Genomic DNA, 15,794 nt, shown 5'->3' on the forward strand with positions numbered 1-15,794 from the left:
AGAATGGACCCACTCAAGCTGGCTTAAGGATTCTTCCATGATCACAAGTTCTGTGGTTGCAAGTATGCATTAGAGCATGGAGACCAATGTGAGTAATAGTCAAAGTTCTCACCTCAGTTTGGGTAGTTTGTTTAAGGGTATTCATTGCAGTATTTAAAAATGTGAAATATAATCAGTGTATGCCAACCATGGCCCCCAATGCAATTAATATGAAGTGTTAGGTTTATTAATCCCAATGGAAACATTGATGTTGATTAATGGAAAAGATGGTTTGCTGAGGGAAATAATTCTATAGACAGATGTTAGGGATTAGTCTGGGATTAGTCCTTGCTAAGCTTGGGCGAACAACAAGTGAAGTTAGAAGTTACAAGGAAGCAATTATGACTAAGCTATACATTCAACGTAAGGCTGATCAACAGAAGAAATCTGGACCGTTCACTCTGTAGAAAATGATTCTACGTGCAGAAGTTAGGGATATTAAAACTACTTAAAAACTTATGGGTGTGTTTATTATCGTCGATTAATGATTTATCTCTAAACAAAATTATCATTGAATGAAAAAAAAGAGGATCATGTCTGAAGTAATATTGAGGACTGGTTGACATGGGAGTTAAGGATGGGCAATGCTTATCTAGAACTCTGAGGTCCAAAGCAAAAATAAATCATTAGTCCATTCCTCTGATACAAATGATCCTACAAAGACTTGTTAAGGATATCCAAGGATCTTATTTTGGGCTTTTGGGTTTCATAGATATTGATTGCTTCTTAAAAGTTAATAAAATAATAACTCAGTGAATATATGAATAAATGAGGGAAAAATAGGGACAAATCTGGAATAATGATAGCATATGATAAACATCTTACCAATCTATTTCTAAGGAACTGAAGTCTATTAAAAATATATACAGGATTTCATAAAAAGCAACGAAATTATGCCATTTGCAGAGACCTGAATGGACCTCAAGGCTATCATACAGAGTGAAGTAAGTCAAAAGGAGGAAAACAAAGATCGTATAATATTGCTTACATGTGGAATCTAGAAAAAATGATACAGATTTTTGCTTTGCAAATGAACTTATTTGCAAAGCAGAACTAGATTCACAGATGTAGAGAACAAACATATGGACACCAAGGGGAGAAGGGGTGGGGTGGGATGAATTCAGAGATTGGGATTGACATAAAAATACTATATATAAAATAGATAACTAATGAGAACCTACTGTATAGCACAGGAACTCTACTCAGTGTTCTGTGGTGACCTAAATGGAAAGAAAATCCAAAAAAGAGGGGATATATGTATGCGTATACCTGATTCACTTTGCTGTATAGCAGAAACTAACAGCATTGTAAAGCAACTATACTCCAATAAAAATGAATTTTAAAAAATGTATAGAGGCCTTTATACCTTAGTATAGGGGGCCCAGGTAGAGACATTTGTGATTGTGGATGTTCAAGTTCTGTTTTATCTTTGGGTTGCAGGAAATTTTTTTAAATTAAGAAATGGACAAAAAGTTTATATAATTTGACCCCCTTACTATATTAAAGAGGGCTGCACATGAACCAGTGACAAAGATGTGTCATGGGACAAGTTATGAGGAAGCGCTTGTCTTCATCATAACTTGTGTGTAAATCAAATCTTCATGTTGTACATTTTAAATACATGCAGCTATATTTGTCAGTTACTCCCTATTAGAGTGTGGAAAAAAAGTATATAATCCCTTGACGCTTAATGATAGTGAGGGGCTGGGTGCAGTTACTGTTAACGAGTGTTATGGTCTTGAGTTTGTATACAAGTATACTGATATTAGCATTATAAATTAATAAATAGGTTAATGCCTTACTAAGATCAAAGCGGACAGAGCACCTGTGATGAAAATGTGGTGAAACATGATTCATCAGTTTTACTTCTGTTGTGTTCTTCTTGAGGAAAAAGATAATCAGCTCTTGCTAGTTTGAATAAGAGGGATTAGACATATAGACACAATAGGCATTTCTCTTCTGGGTTTCTAGGAAGTTAAACATTTTTCTTTTTGTTTAAGACTCGAATAGCTTATCAAATTATTTCACAAATTAAAGAATGGGTGAATGAAAATTAAAGCTATTAATAAATAGCTACCCACAAATAAATCCAAAGAAGACCAAATATGGATATTTGCTGAAGATACGCAATGTGGCAAGTTTTGTGAAGTCGTTGAGTTTAGTACAATTTTTTAAAAGTTTGAGGGTTTTACATTCACTTTCTCAGCTACTTATTATTCCATATTAGGTTTGCACCACAGTTTATAAACATTCCTCTGTGGGAAAGATCTAAGCTATTAATTCAGTGAAGCAACCCGCAGAAAAATGTAAGATATTTACGGTGTTTGGATGTGGAGTGAATAGTGGGTCCATGGTGGTTCTTTCTTACATCTCTAAAGAATGTAGAATTTAAATGAAAAAGAGTCAAGCAGGGACCCATGATATGAATGGAATGCAAGCTAAATGTGTCTTGTGATTAATTCATTTCTGCATCACTGAAGTTCATTTCAAAAGGAGATTTGATATTATATCTGTGGGAATAAGTCTATAGCTAGATTTCAGTAATTTTCAAGCATCTAATTCTGGGGTTTAAATGCATCCTGGGGACTTATTACATTATTCTAAGTGCATAAATTAAAGAATCAATAGATAGATGGAGAGATTAGATAAATGGATGGATGGATAGATGATTAGATAGATAGATAGATAGATAGATAGATAGATAGATAGATAGATATAGATAGATAGATAGATAGATAAAGAGAGTGAAGCTGGATTAATTCAGAAAAAATTGTGAGAAATTTTTGTTCATATAATTCTGAAGCACAGCAGTGCATTAAGAACCCAAGAGATCAAGGGTTTACCTCTCTGGGTTAGGTTAATAATAGAAGAATGTTCTCAAACTTGAGTGAGAATCAGAATCACTCGGGGGCCTTGTTAAACTACAGATTGCTGGTCCCACTCTCAGCATTTCTGATTCAGTAAAATTAGTGTGGGGTCTGCTAATCTGCATTCCTAATATGTTTCCAAATTCCGCTCATGCTGCCTGTCAAGAAACAACGTTTCGAGAATCACAGATAAAGTCAAATGTAGTTAGTGCCCTTGCTCTGTGTCAGTGGTGAGTTCCAGGTTGCTTATTTTTAAAGAAATAACAAATACCTAAAAGTCTAAGTAAACGAAAAGGGAAAAGCATGGTTCAATGGAGAAAATGTCTCATTCTTTTAACATCATCTTTGTACTGCACAAAATGGGTGCACCTGAACTGATTTAAGCATTCTGAAAATAGCAAGATCTCTAGGCTGCCAGTATGGTTAGGCACGTGTATTTAAAATGAGTACATGGCTACATATATGAACATATTCAAACAAGGACAGGCCTGTACGGATGATGAGGAACCAAAGCTTATGATTAATTTGATTATGATTAATTTCATCACTTGGGATGATTTGAGAAACAGCTTGAATCCATGTCATTCATTTTTATAACTCTTTAAATTTCTGTTTTAGGTTTTCCCTAAACATTCCTTAATTGATAACAATGTAAGCTATTTTCATTATGGGGAAGGAGCACATAGGAGATGTAAGTACTAGTCAGTATTTTAGTTCTGATGGTGGGTTCATGCTATATATAGAAACAATATACAAATTATATGAAAAAAAGGCCAACCATGGACCAATGATGGAAATGGAATGCATTCTGAACTATATTTTATGATCAAAGCATTTATGAATTACTGAGGTCCATTACAAAAATAAATTAAGTGTTTACATTTGTGGGAATGAGCCCATAGATAGATTTCAGTAATAGGCAAGGATCACATTCTCAGTGTTTGGTGCTTCATGGAGTTTGATGATCTGAAGTGAATAAATGAAAGAATAAATATGTCAGTGTATGAAGATGAAAAGGGTGAAGCATATCCAACTGTGAAAATAAGTGGTAAGGTATGAATTCCTACTGATATAACTTAGAACGACAGGAGTTCATTACATGATGAGTGGATCAAGGGGGTGATGCTTTGGGGTGAGAATGATATAGACAGTTACATGGATTAGTCTGTGTTCTTGCTTTGAGGCAATCATGAATCTGGGTAGTTTGTTTACTTTAGAGATGAAATATATCACAGTATAAAGTAATAAATACTTAAATATTAAGAAAAAGAACTGAGAAAAACATGTATTAAAGGGAAGAATGTGTCAATATTTTATTATCTGCATTGCTTATACTCAGAATGACTGAACTGAACTGATGTAAGCCTTTTGCCATGGCTACGAATTCTGTATTAGGAGCAAAGAGACCAATGTGAGTAATAGTCAAAGCTCTTATCTTGGTGTGGGTGGCTTGTTTAAGAATACACACTGTTTTGTTAAAAATATGCGTTAAGTATAATCTAAGAAGTTAGTCATGGCCCCCCATGGGATTTATATGTCACATATGTCCCTTAATGAATATTTGCAAACTAAGATTGATTAATAGAAGATAGAGTTGCAGAGGGAAATTATTCTATGTACAGATGTTAGGGATACTTGAGGCTCTTGTTCTTGAGTTTTTGTGCCTCATGTAAATTAATTTTGTTATTATTAGTCAATTAAAAAGTGAAAAATCAACAACTGTGAAAATGAGTGAGGAGGATGTGGGCAGACCTTGGACCAATAAGGGACCACTGGTGGGGTCTGAATCCCAGGTGACGGATGATATGTATGTGGCTCTGAGCACTGTGCAGAAAGAGATCTAGTCTGTTGTCTCTGTTGGAAGTGATCCTCAAGACAGACTAGGATGCACTTAAGTCTTATTCTTGGACTTTTGTAGTTCGTGAATTTTGATGGTATTATTGCTACAAAAAATCAATAACAAAATCTATACAATTACTTAAGTAAATAAAGATGAAAGGATGAAGTAATGTCCGATGAGATGAGACAAGAAATACTATTAATTTAATTTGGAATTATGAGTATGCATTAAGAAATAATTGGATCAACACTATATCAAAGTTAGTTATTAAATTATGGCATGTATTTTAGTAGCAATGGACCTATCTTGAATTATCATGAATAATTTTTTCACTTATACCAAACACTGAGCCTTCATTTTACTTAGCTTTGTCATATTTTTCTTTCACAGAATAAATTTAGTTGGATTGTATTTTAAAAAAAAAGAAATAATTGGATCAAAAGTATTACCTCTTTGGCTAACTATCACATAGCCAGAGATAATATATAGTCAATGTCATTGTTGCTAAGCTGTAGTGAGTTCAGTGTTCTATTTTTAGCAGATGAGACAATGAATTATTACCATCAATTAGTAAATATTTGAATGACTAAGGACAAAGAAGATGTGGCACATATATACAATGGAATATTACTCAGCCATAAAAAGGATTGAAACTGAGTTATTTGTAATGAGGTGGCTGGACCTAGAGTCTGTCATACAGAGTGAAGTAAGCCAGAAGGAGAAAAACAAATACCGTATGCTAACACATATATATGGAATCTAAAAAAATGTTATGGATGAACCCAGTGATGGCAAGAATAAAGATGCAGATGTAGAGATCGGACTTGAGGACACAGTGTGGGGAAGCCATGGGGAAGCTGGGACAAAGTGAGAGAGTAGCATTGACATATATGGGGAGATACGTATAAATACAGCTGATTCACTTTGTTGTAGAGAAGAAACTGGCACAACAGTGTAAAGCAATTATATTCCAATAAAGAGCTTAAAACAAACAAACACAAATAAATAAATACATAAATAAATAAGAAAGTGAAAGGTGGACAGCAGTGATCAATGGAAATAATGCTTCCGTCTTTCTATCACCTGCTGTGCTTTGTACTCCTCAGGGTGGGTGCTCAATGCTGTCCAAGGCTCTGCCATGATCCCTGTGATCAGAACATTAATGGTTGCGTCTACGTGTGGGGACCAGTGTAAGTAACAGTTAAATTTCTTGTTGAGGCAACTAACGGTATTCACTGTCTGGGACTTCCCTGGTGGTCCATTGGTTAAGACTCTGCGCTTCCACTGCATGGGGTGCGGTTCAATCCCTGGTCAGGGAACTAAGATCCCACATACTGTGCGGCCGACAAAAGTCTATGAAATGTCTTGATGGAAGGCCAACCATAGCCTGATAATGAAGCTGGTGTTGGTATGAAGCATGATATTGATTAATTGATATGTTAAACATTGAGGTCAAATCAAGTAAGAGATCTAGTCTCTGTAGGAAATAATTCTATACACAGATGTTAGGAATTTTAAAGAAACTTCTTAGGTTTTTGTGATTTACATGAGTTAATTTTGTTATTATTTGTGAATGATTGAATTAAACAAAAAATGAAGAGTAACGATAAAATCTGGACCAATGATGATGACTGGCGCATATGAGTCATATACAATGAATGTTACGTGTCGGGAGCTCTGAGGTCCAGTATAAAAAGAATCGAGTACGTTCGCCCCTTTTGAAGTGTTTCTTTGGACATTTGTCACATATATATAAGGATCTTTTTCTTGGATTTGTGGCCAGAGATTTAAAAAATAATGTTATAAAAGAATCAGTAGCAGAGTAAGGTTGATGTTTGATTGATTAGCAGAAAAATAAATATTACTATAAATTAATGAATATCTAAATTACTATGTATGTGAATGGTAGGAAGTATGGATTAATGGCAAGAATGTCTCAATCTTTTTGTTACCTTCTCTGCTTGGTACTCTTCAGAACAGTTACTGGAGCTGATTTCAGCTTCCGCCACGATCAAGATTATCGTACTGCCTCTGTCAGGAAAGACACCAAGGTAGGTAGTGGTCAAAGATCTCGTCTTGGTTCAGATCTTTGTTTAAGGGTGTCCATGGTGTTATAAAAAGTTCTTAAATTAAAAAGTTAACTATTGTCAATAATAAATATGTATGAAATGTTGATTAATCAATAATATGTAACACTGAGATTGAATAACAGAAGAGAAAGAGTCCATGTGGGAAATGATTGTATAGATAGACTGTAGAATCTTGCTCTTGGTTTTTTTTGTGTGTGTGTGTGAATGATGTACTTATTTTATTATTATCAAAGAATTAATGATTTAATAATTATTAATAATTTAATCAATACAAATACCAATGAAGAAAATGACACTCAAACATGGACCACGTGACACTGATGACTACTGGTGACGTGAGTTGTGGATAATGAAAATAAGTGTCTGAAATGCTGAGATCCAACACACAACACAATGTGTTCAATCCTTCTTTTGGAAATGATCATATAGACAGCTCTCAGAAATATACAAAGGTCGTGTTCTTATTTTAGATTCATAGAGTTAGATTTATCACCATCAGTGGATCACAGATAGAACCACTGGAGAAAGATAAAGGAGAAAATGAAACATTATTCTGTCGTGAACATACATGTTGAGGCAAGATATATTATTAATAAATGTTGAAAACACTGAAACCCATTAAGAAATGAATGGATCAAGGGTGTTACTTCTTTGTCTAAGGATCGTGTAGACGTGGACAAAGAGTCAGTTTTAGATTCTGGATCTTCCAAGGTTGAGGTTGTTCTCTTTGTTAATAGAAAAAAATGTGTATATATAATGAAAAATTAATACATACCTAAAAATGGAGTAAGTGATGTGAAAAGGATCAATATAGATAGGGTCCTGATTTTTTTTTTATAAACTTCTGTGCTCTATACTCCTCAGAGTGGACACCCTTGAGGTGATTAAACCATCTTCCATGATCACAAGCTCTTCGGTTACATCTATACATTAGAAGCATGGAGTCCAGTGTAAGTCATAGTCAAAGTTCTTGTGTTGGTTTGGGTGGTTTGCAAATCATATTTGTATGATAAATGTGAATTAATGAATTAATAAAAAATTACTTGAGAAATTGTGCCAATCCTGGACCAATGATGATGACTGCTGGTTTGAATCATAGATGATAAATAATATGTGTCTGAAACTCTGAGGTCCAACAAGAGGAAATCTAATGTATTATCTTTGTTTGTTAAAGATCCTATAGGTAGAAGTCAGGAACATACAAGGGTCTTGCTTTTTCTTTGTGTTCATTCACACATTTTCACTTTATTGTTATAACTGGAGACAGGAAATAATCAAAAACCAAATATGTAAATAAATAAAGCTAAATGGGTAAGTCCTTATCCAATTATGAAAATATGTGGTCATGCAAGAAATACTGTTAATAAATTTGAAAACAGTGAAGGCCAAAGAGAAATAAATGGTGCTTGACTGTTAAATGTTTGGCTAAGAATAAGATAGACAATAGTAAGATTACTTACTGTAATCAGTAAGATTTCTTACTTACTGTAAGTCACTGCTTATTTTCTGTGTCAGGGACAAGTTTTAAGTTCATTTTCTTAAGAGAAAATGAAATAAATATACTCCAAATTAATGATTGTCTAAGTCACTAAATGAAATGCAGGAGGCAAGGATCAATGGAGATTAGTTCTCAATGTTTCATCATCTGCTCTGCCCTGTACTCCTCAGAATGGATGCCCTTGAGCTGATTGAAGCATCTTCTATGGTCAGAAGCCCTGTGGTTGCATCTCTGTGTTAGGAGGATGGAGAATAATGCGAGTAGTAGTCAATGTTCTTGTCTTGGATTGAGCCGTATTTTAAAAAACATGTATTATTATTTTAAAAGATATTATTTAAAAAATTAAATGTAATAAAAAAACCTCCAAACATGCTAATGTCAAATACCATTGACACAAAACAATATGATTATTAATCCATATATGAAACACTGAGTTTAGTTAATGAAAGAGTTGGGTGTCAGGGGAAAGGATTGTGTAGATAAATGTCAGGGATATTCAAGACTCTAACGCATAATTTTTTGTGTAATTTATGTTTATGTGAATAATAGTGAATTAATCAGTAAAGAAGTGCAGATGACAGTAAAGTGCCTCTCCTGGAACATGGATCATTACTGGAGGCACTGGCGTCATCTGTGGTGAATAGTATTTGTCTGTAACTCTGATGCCACACAATCTTGTGTTGTAAATGACCCCATCGGTCAATGTTAGGAATATACAAACTGCATTTCCCTATTTTGGGTTAATAGGTTTAGACATATTATTAATAATAAGTGAGCAATCAAGCCATTAAAAATGTTAAAAAAACATAAAAAGAAGAAGGTGAAGCATTGTCCATTAGGAACATATGTGGTGAGGCAAGAAATATTAATAAAATTGAAAATACTCATGCTCATTAAGCAATAAATGAATAAACGTTTTGCCTTTTTGCTGAAAGGATCATAAAGACACTGATAAGTAAGAGTCAATCTTATTGTTCCAGGTCAGTCTCAAGTTTAAGGTTTTCTTTTGTTTGGAGAAAAAAATACTATGTTATGAAAAGTTAGTGAATGCCTAAATGAGAAAATGAAATGTGGAAAACAAGGATTAGTGGAGATAACACCTGAAATGTTTCATTATATTTTCCACTCTGTACTCTTTAGAATGGGGGCACTCAAGCCGGTTGAAGGATTCTTTCACGGTCATGAAATCTCTAGTTGCATTCACGTGTTAGGACTGTGGAGACCATGCGAGTAATAGACAAATTTTGGTCTCATTTGTTTAATGTTTCAGCATTTTGTTTCAGGGTATTGACTGTATTTTTGCAAACAGTGAAATATAATCAGTGAGGACCAAATAGCCCAGTGTGAAATATGGGATTAATGTGAAGCATTATATAATTAATTCATACAATGAAAGTTGAGAATAATTAAAGAGATGTTGACGTAAGAATGATTCTAAGTGTATGTTAGGAATTCCTCAGCTGTTTCATGGTTCCAATGAAAACTACTTTTAAAATTATAATTACTCAATTATGAATTGAGCAATAAATAATATAGAAATGAGTGAGTAAAAAGAAGTATGGAATTGGATCAATGATGAATACTGGTGGAGTCGTGTCTGATGAGTACATGTCTGGAACGCTGAAGTCCAATGCAAAAGAAATTCTTTATGCTCTTCATGTATTTTCTTTTTCTTAAAATAAATTTATTTATTTATTTATTTATTCATTTATTTATTTATTTGGCTGTGTTGGGTCTTTTTTGCTGTGTGCGGTCTTTCTTTTAGTAGCGGTGAGTGGGGGCTACTTTTCGTTGTGGTGTGCAGGCTCCTCATTGCAGTGGCTTCTCTTCTTGCAGAGCATAGGCTCTAGGCGCGTGGGCTTCAGTAGTTGCAGCACATGGGCTCAATAGTTGTGGCTCATGGGCTCAATAATTGTGGCTCATGGGCTCTAAAGCACAGGCTCAGTAGTTGTGGCACACGGGCTTAGTTGCTCCATGGCATGTGGGATCTTCCTGGAGGAGGTTCCAACCCCTTCATTGGCAGGCAGATTCTTAAACAGTGTGCCACCTAGGAAGCCCTCTTTATGCATTTTCATTCTTTATTATAATTGAACCAGGGAAAGAATCGATAAACCCACATGTGGATGAATGGAGAGAAAGTCTCAATCTTTATATCACCTTCTCTGTTTGGTACTTTTCAGAATAGAAGCTGAAAGTGATTTTGGACTCTGTTGTGATCCAGGTTCTCACTTTCAGGCTGTTATGGGACAGAGACCCAGGTGAGGAAATGATCAACGTTCCTCTCTTGGTTTGGGTAATTTATATAAATGTTTTCATTGTATTCTAAAAAGTAATTAATGCAATCAAAAGTTTATAAGGAGGCTCAAGAGGAAGGGGCTATATGTATACATATAGTTGATTCACTTTGTTGTACAGCAGAAACTAACTCAACACTGTAAAGCAATTATAATCCAATAAATATGGAAAAAAATAATTAAAAGAAAACGTGGGAAAAAATTTCGAACTTTGAAAAAAAATCAAAGTCTCTGTCTTCAAAAAAAAGGTTAATAAATGGTCCATTGATGAATATGACCTGAAACCTTATACTGATTAATTGATATTGTGTAACATTGATATTCATTAGTGAAAGAGTTATAATCTATTTCAGTAATGATTAGAGAGAAGTCAGGGATATTCGAGTGTCTTGTTCTCTGGCTTCTGTTAATCAAACAAAAGTATTTCTTTTATTACTATCAATGAAGTAATGATTTAATTGATACTAATATATAAATGAATGAACTAAAGTTGGGCTTAAATGAACCAATGATGAGGATTGGTAGAGGACGAGGCACAGACAATGCATAATAAGTATCTGGAACCCTGAGGTCCAAGACACTACATACTCTATTTTCATATTTATTTGGTCCTACGGAGAGATGTCAGGAATGTATAATTTTCAATTTCTTCAACTGAGTTTTATAATTATTATGAAATCAATGAGAGCACCATTTAAAGATATCTAAAAAATAGATGACAAAGAAAAGGTAAATTATTTTCTAATTATGAACATCTATGATGAGACAAGAAATGCGAATAGAAATGGCCAATGCTGATGACCATTCTGAAATAGATGGGTCAAGGATGTCACCACTTTGGCCAAGTATCAGATAAACAATGCAGAATCAATTTTATTGTTCTCGGACAATCTGAAGTATGGGATTGTTCTTTCTGTTAAGAGAAAACAATTTCTACATTATGAGAAAGCTATACGTTCCTAAATGACTGGGTAAATGAAATGTAGAACGCAGGAGTCAATGGTGATAAATTTTCTTTTCTGTTTTGCTCATTGACTGTGCTACATATTGTTCAAAAGGGACACACGTGTGCTGATGAAGCTTTCTTCCACAGTGACTCACCCTATCATTGCATCTCTGTGTTAAGAAATACGTGTAAGTAGTAGTCAAATTTCTCATCTTGATTTCAGTGAACTTTCCCCCCTTTCTGTGTGTGTTCAGTGCATTACTTGAAAGTTCCATATAGAGTAATAGAAGGTCAGTGCCCCTCAGTAATAAATATAGAACTTATTAAACACTAATTGATTAATGCATAGATGAATAATAGTATACAATTTAAAAAGAGATACATGGCTTTGAGAGTGATCTAGTTACAGTCAGCAATATCAGGACTCTTCTTGGGTTCTGTGACTAATAATTTTAAAATTATTATGAGTGAATTACTGAATTAGGAAACAAATAGAAATGAACAAAGAAAAGAGACTCAGTGATGGACCAATGATGATGGACGTGACGGGAAGAGTCTTGAACGATGAAAACATTTCTGAAATGCTGAGGTCCAACCACACACAAGTAGTCTCTTCCTTCTGGTGAAATTGTCTCTATAGAGAGAATTTAAGTAGATCCTATTCTTGTATTGATTTCATTGACAGATTTGTTATTGTTATGGAGTCTGTGATGCAACCATTAAGCAAATGTAAATAAACAAATGGAAAAATAGGGTCCAAACGTGAACATATTAGGTTTGGTAAAAGATACTGTTAATAAACATTGAAAACATTGAATCCCATTAAATAAATGGGTGAGGGTAATGTCTTTGACCAAGGTTAGATAGAAATGCATAATTGAAAGGCAGTTCAATGTGGAAAAAAAGAATCAATGGCAATTAGGTCTCAATATTTTTATCATCTCCTGTGTTCTCTACTCCCCAGAATGAAGGCAGTAGAAGTGATTTAGCATCTTTCATGGGCATAAGCTCTGTGCTTGCCTCTGAATAGTCAGAGGATGGAGATTATGTGAGTAATAGGTGAAGTTCTTTTCTTGGTTTGTTTTTTTATTAAAGTAATTCAGTGTATGATTAAGAAATGTGGAATATAAGTAAAGAAGGCAGCTGCATCTCAGTGATGTGTTGATATACGAGCCATTATATTGATTGATGCATATATGGAAAAGTGAGTGTGTTAATGAGAGATATATTGAAGCAAGAATAATTCTATATACATCAAACCTCTTGTTTTCTTTAAATTGTACTGACAAAATTATTAGTGAATTTGTGATTTATCCAATAAAGGAATATAAATATATGTAGAAAAAAGGGACAATATTGGATCGATGATGACTACTGGTGGCATATGAGTCGTGTGTGATGAATATGTGTCTGGAACTCTGAGGTCCAACGCAAGTGAAATCTAGTCCATTTGTCCTGTTTGAAGTGACCTTGTAGGCAGTGGTTAGGAATATACAAAGATCTTTGTTTTGGTTATTATGACCATGCATTTTTTTTCTATTTTTATAATTGGATCAATGAAATACACAATATACAGATGTGTAAAATAAAAATAAATGATGAATGTGAAGGCTTTTCCAATTATAAAAACTATGTGGTTAGGCAAAAAATTACTATCGTGTATTACTACATTAATATATATTGAAAAGACTGATAACCATTAGGAAAGAAGTGGTATAAGGATGTTACCTCTTTGGCTAAGGGTGATAAAGTAAGTGATAGGTATTATCTACTGAGTGAGTCCGTTACAACTTTGATATTTGATTTATTAAGGGAAAAAGAAGAAAGTATTACTGTAATTTAGTCAATGCCTCAATTACTGTGTAAATGAATAGTGGGATATTTGTGTCAGTGGAGAGAATATCTCAGTATTTTTATCCCCTTGTCTGTTTTTCATTTTTCAGGATGGATGTTCCTGCTATTTCAGCTTCTGCTCTGCTCACTTGTCATGCCACCTCTGTGTCAGGAAGGAATAAGATGAACGATGGGCAAGGTTGTTGTCCTGGATTGGGTGATGTGTTTGAGGGTGCTCACAATGTTATTAAAAAGTATTAAATTAATCAAAAACATAGTTTAATGATAAATATAAGAAAAACTATTTTGAGTAATTGATAATGGATAGGATTGAGGTTGAACAATGGAAGAGATAGACCCTTAATGGGAAATGATTCTGTAAAGTGAGGTTAGGGGTATTGAAGGATCTCATTCTTGGAATTATTTCCAATTAATTAATGATTTATCAATACAAATATAGTAATGATGGAAGAAAAGAGACTCAGTGATGGACCAATGATGATGAACGTGACGGGTAGAGTCCTGAACGATGAAAACATATCTGAAACTCTGAGGTCCAATGCAGAACATACGTAGTCTCTTCCTCTTGGTGAAATTGTTTCTATAGAGAGATGACAGGAATATAAATAGATTATATCTTTGTATGGATTTCATACACTTAGGTTTGTTACTATTAATAGGTCTATAATGGGCCATTAAGCAAATATAGATAAACATAAGGAAAAATATGGTGGAGCATTGTCAAAATATGAACCTATTGGGGGAGACAAAAGATACTGTTAATAAATATTGAGAACACTTATGTCCATTAAATAAATGGGTGAGGGTCATGTATTTGATCAGGGTTAGATAGAAATGCATAAGTAAGAGTCAATTTAATTGTTCTGCTTCAGACAAAAGGCTGAGATTTTCTTTTAAGAACATAGCAAAATATATGAAAAGAAAGAAAAAGTAATAAAAACATAAATACTGAGTAACAGAAATGCAGAAGACAAAGATAGTAGCGATTAGTCTGAATATTTTTATCATCTTCTGTGTTATGTACGCTTAAGAATGAAGCCACCAGACATGATTTAGAATCGTCCGTGGATATGAGCTATGGGGTTTCCTCTGCAAGATAGGACATGGAGATTAATGTGAGTAGAAGTTCTTTCCTCTTTGGTCTTATTTAAGTAATTCAATGTATTTAATAAGAAATGAGGAATATAAGTAAAGAAGTAGACTACATCTCACTGTTGAATATGGGTATAAAAACCACTATACTGATTAATGCATATATAGAAAACAATGTATTAAAGAGAGATCTATACATTTAACTAAGAATTATTCTATACACATGAAGACTTTTCTTATTTTTTCTTTAATTGTACTGCTAAAATTATTAGTGATGTAATGATATCATTAGTGATGTAATGATATTGATGTAGATATATATAAAAGAATGAACTAAAATTGGACCCAAGGGCACCCATGGTGAAGTTGGGTAGAGGATGAGGCATGGGCAAGGAACCAGACAAGAATGATACATACCGTGTTTTCTACTTTCATGTCTCCCTATGGACAGATGTTCAGAATATACAAACTCATGTCCTTAGTTTGGGTTACTCAGTTTAGATTTTCATACTATTAATTGGTCAATGATATAACCTTAAAAATATACAAATGCCAGATTAAGAAGAAAAGGTCGCTTATTGTCTACTGTGGACACATGTGGTCCGGCAAGAAGTAAACATGAAAATTGCCACCAGTGATGCTGGTTAAGTAACAAATGGATCTTGGAGGTCAAGTCTTTGGCCATGAGTCAGGTAGATGTGAATTATTAAGAGTCAGTTTTGTCTTTCTGGGCGATTGTCAAGTTTGAGGTTATTTTTGTTTGTAGAAAAGAATATCCCTGCGTTATGAAAGAGTTATCAGTTCCTTATGACTGAGAACATTAATCTGGAAAGAAAGCATGCATGTCCATAAATTGTTGTATCTCTCTCCCTTTTTTTTTTCATCGACTTTGCTTTATCTTGATTAAAATGGAGTCATTTGAGGTGATCAGTTAGTGTCCTATGGCGATGCATGTTTTAACTGCAGAGTCCATGTGAGTAATAATCACATTTTTTGTCTTGCTTTCAGTGACATTTCTTCTTTGTATGTGCATTTAATGTATTTTTGGAAAGATCTTTTAAGGATAATGGAAAGCCAATTTATCAGTGATAAATGTTGAATTTCATGAAACATTGTTTACTACTATTTGAGAAAAAATAAAACATCAGTATCATAGTTCATGGGAGAGATACTTGGCTGTGAAAATCAACTGTTTACAGAACAGGGATATCATGACTCGCTACGTTTTGTGCTTAATACTGCTTTCAATTAGTGTGTAATTTATTGAATTATTT

The 15,794-nt window shown here is 33.9% G+C and overlaps 1 long non-coding RNA gene, 7 other non-coding genes and 2 pseudogenes across 8 annotated transcripts; all 10 read left to right on the forward strand.

Annotated features, from left to right (window-relative positions):
- The first annotated feature begins 3,686 nt into the window (after positions 1-3,686).
- Positions 3,687-3,762, forward strand: LOC130852852 (small nucleolar RNA SNORD113/SNORD114 family; annotated as a pseudogene).
- Positions 3,763-6,360: 2,598 nt separating this feature from the next.
- Positions 6,361-6,434, forward strand: LOC130852783 (small nucleolar RNA SNORD113/SNORD114 family). Its single transcript, XR_009053499.1, has one exon. It is a non-coding gene; the product is annotated as a small nucleolar RNA SNORD113/SNORD114 family (small nucleolar RNA).
- Positions 6,435-7,146: 712 nt separating this feature from the next.
- On the forward strand, positions 7,147-7,218 carry LOC130852848 (small nucleolar RNA SNORD113/SNORD114 family). Its single transcript, XR_009053554.1, has one exon. It is a non-coding gene; the product is annotated as a small nucleolar RNA SNORD113/SNORD114 family (small nucleolar RNA).
- Positions 7,219-7,899: 681 nt separating this feature from the next.
- LOC130852759 (small nucleolar RNA SNORD113/SNORD114 family) lies at positions 7,900-7,972 on the forward strand. Its single transcript, XR_009053479.1, has one exon. It is a non-coding gene; the product is annotated as a small nucleolar RNA SNORD113/SNORD114 family (small nucleolar RNA).
- Positions 7,973-9,899: 1,927 nt separating this feature from the next.
- LOC130852806 (small nucleolar RNA SNORD113/SNORD114 family) lies at positions 9,900-9,965 on the forward strand (annotated as a pseudogene).
- Positions 9,966-11,129: 1,164 nt separating this feature from the next.
- Positions 11,130-11,204, forward strand: LOC130852824 (small nucleolar RNA SNORD113/SNORD114 family). Its single transcript, XR_009053532.1, has one exon. It is a non-coding gene; the product is annotated as a small nucleolar RNA SNORD113/SNORD114 family (small nucleolar RNA).
- A 480-nt stretch (positions 11,205-11,684) lies between these two features.
- Positions 11,685-13,584, forward strand: LOC130851310 (uncharacterized). The gene is made up of 3 exons (XR_009053166.1): positions 11,685-11,762; positions 12,539-12,622; positions 13,518-13,584. It is a non-coding gene; the product is annotated as an uncharacterized LOC130851310 (long non-coding RNA).
- On the forward strand, positions 12,098-12,169 carry LOC130852847 (small nucleolar RNA SNORD113/SNORD114 family). The gene has a single exon (XR_009053553.1). It is a non-coding gene; the product is annotated as a small nucleolar RNA SNORD113/SNORD114 family (small nucleolar RNA).
- Positions 12,932-13,003, forward strand: LOC130852746 (small nucleolar RNA SNORD113/SNORD114 family). The gene has a single exon (XR_009053467.1). It is a non-coding gene; the product is annotated as a small nucleolar RNA SNORD113/SNORD114 family (small nucleolar RNA).
- A 311-nt stretch (positions 13,585-13,895) lies between the features above and the next one.
- LOC130852809 (small nucleolar RNA SNORD113/SNORD114 family) lies at positions 13,896-13,967 on the forward strand. Its single transcript, XR_009053520.1, has one exon. It is a non-coding gene; the product is annotated as a small nucleolar RNA SNORD113/SNORD114 family (small nucleolar RNA).
- Positions 13,968-15,794: the final 1,827 nt, after the last annotated feature.

The sequence above is a fragment of the Hippopotamus amphibius genome, chromosome 4, assembly GCF_030028045.1.
Source record: "Hippopotamus amphibius kiboko isolate mHipAmp2 chromosome 4, mHipAmp2.hap2, whole genome shotgun sequence".
Taxonomy (NCBI): Eukaryota; Metazoa; Chordata; class Mammalia; order Artiodactyla; family Hippopotamidae; genus Hippopotamus; species Hippopotamus amphibius.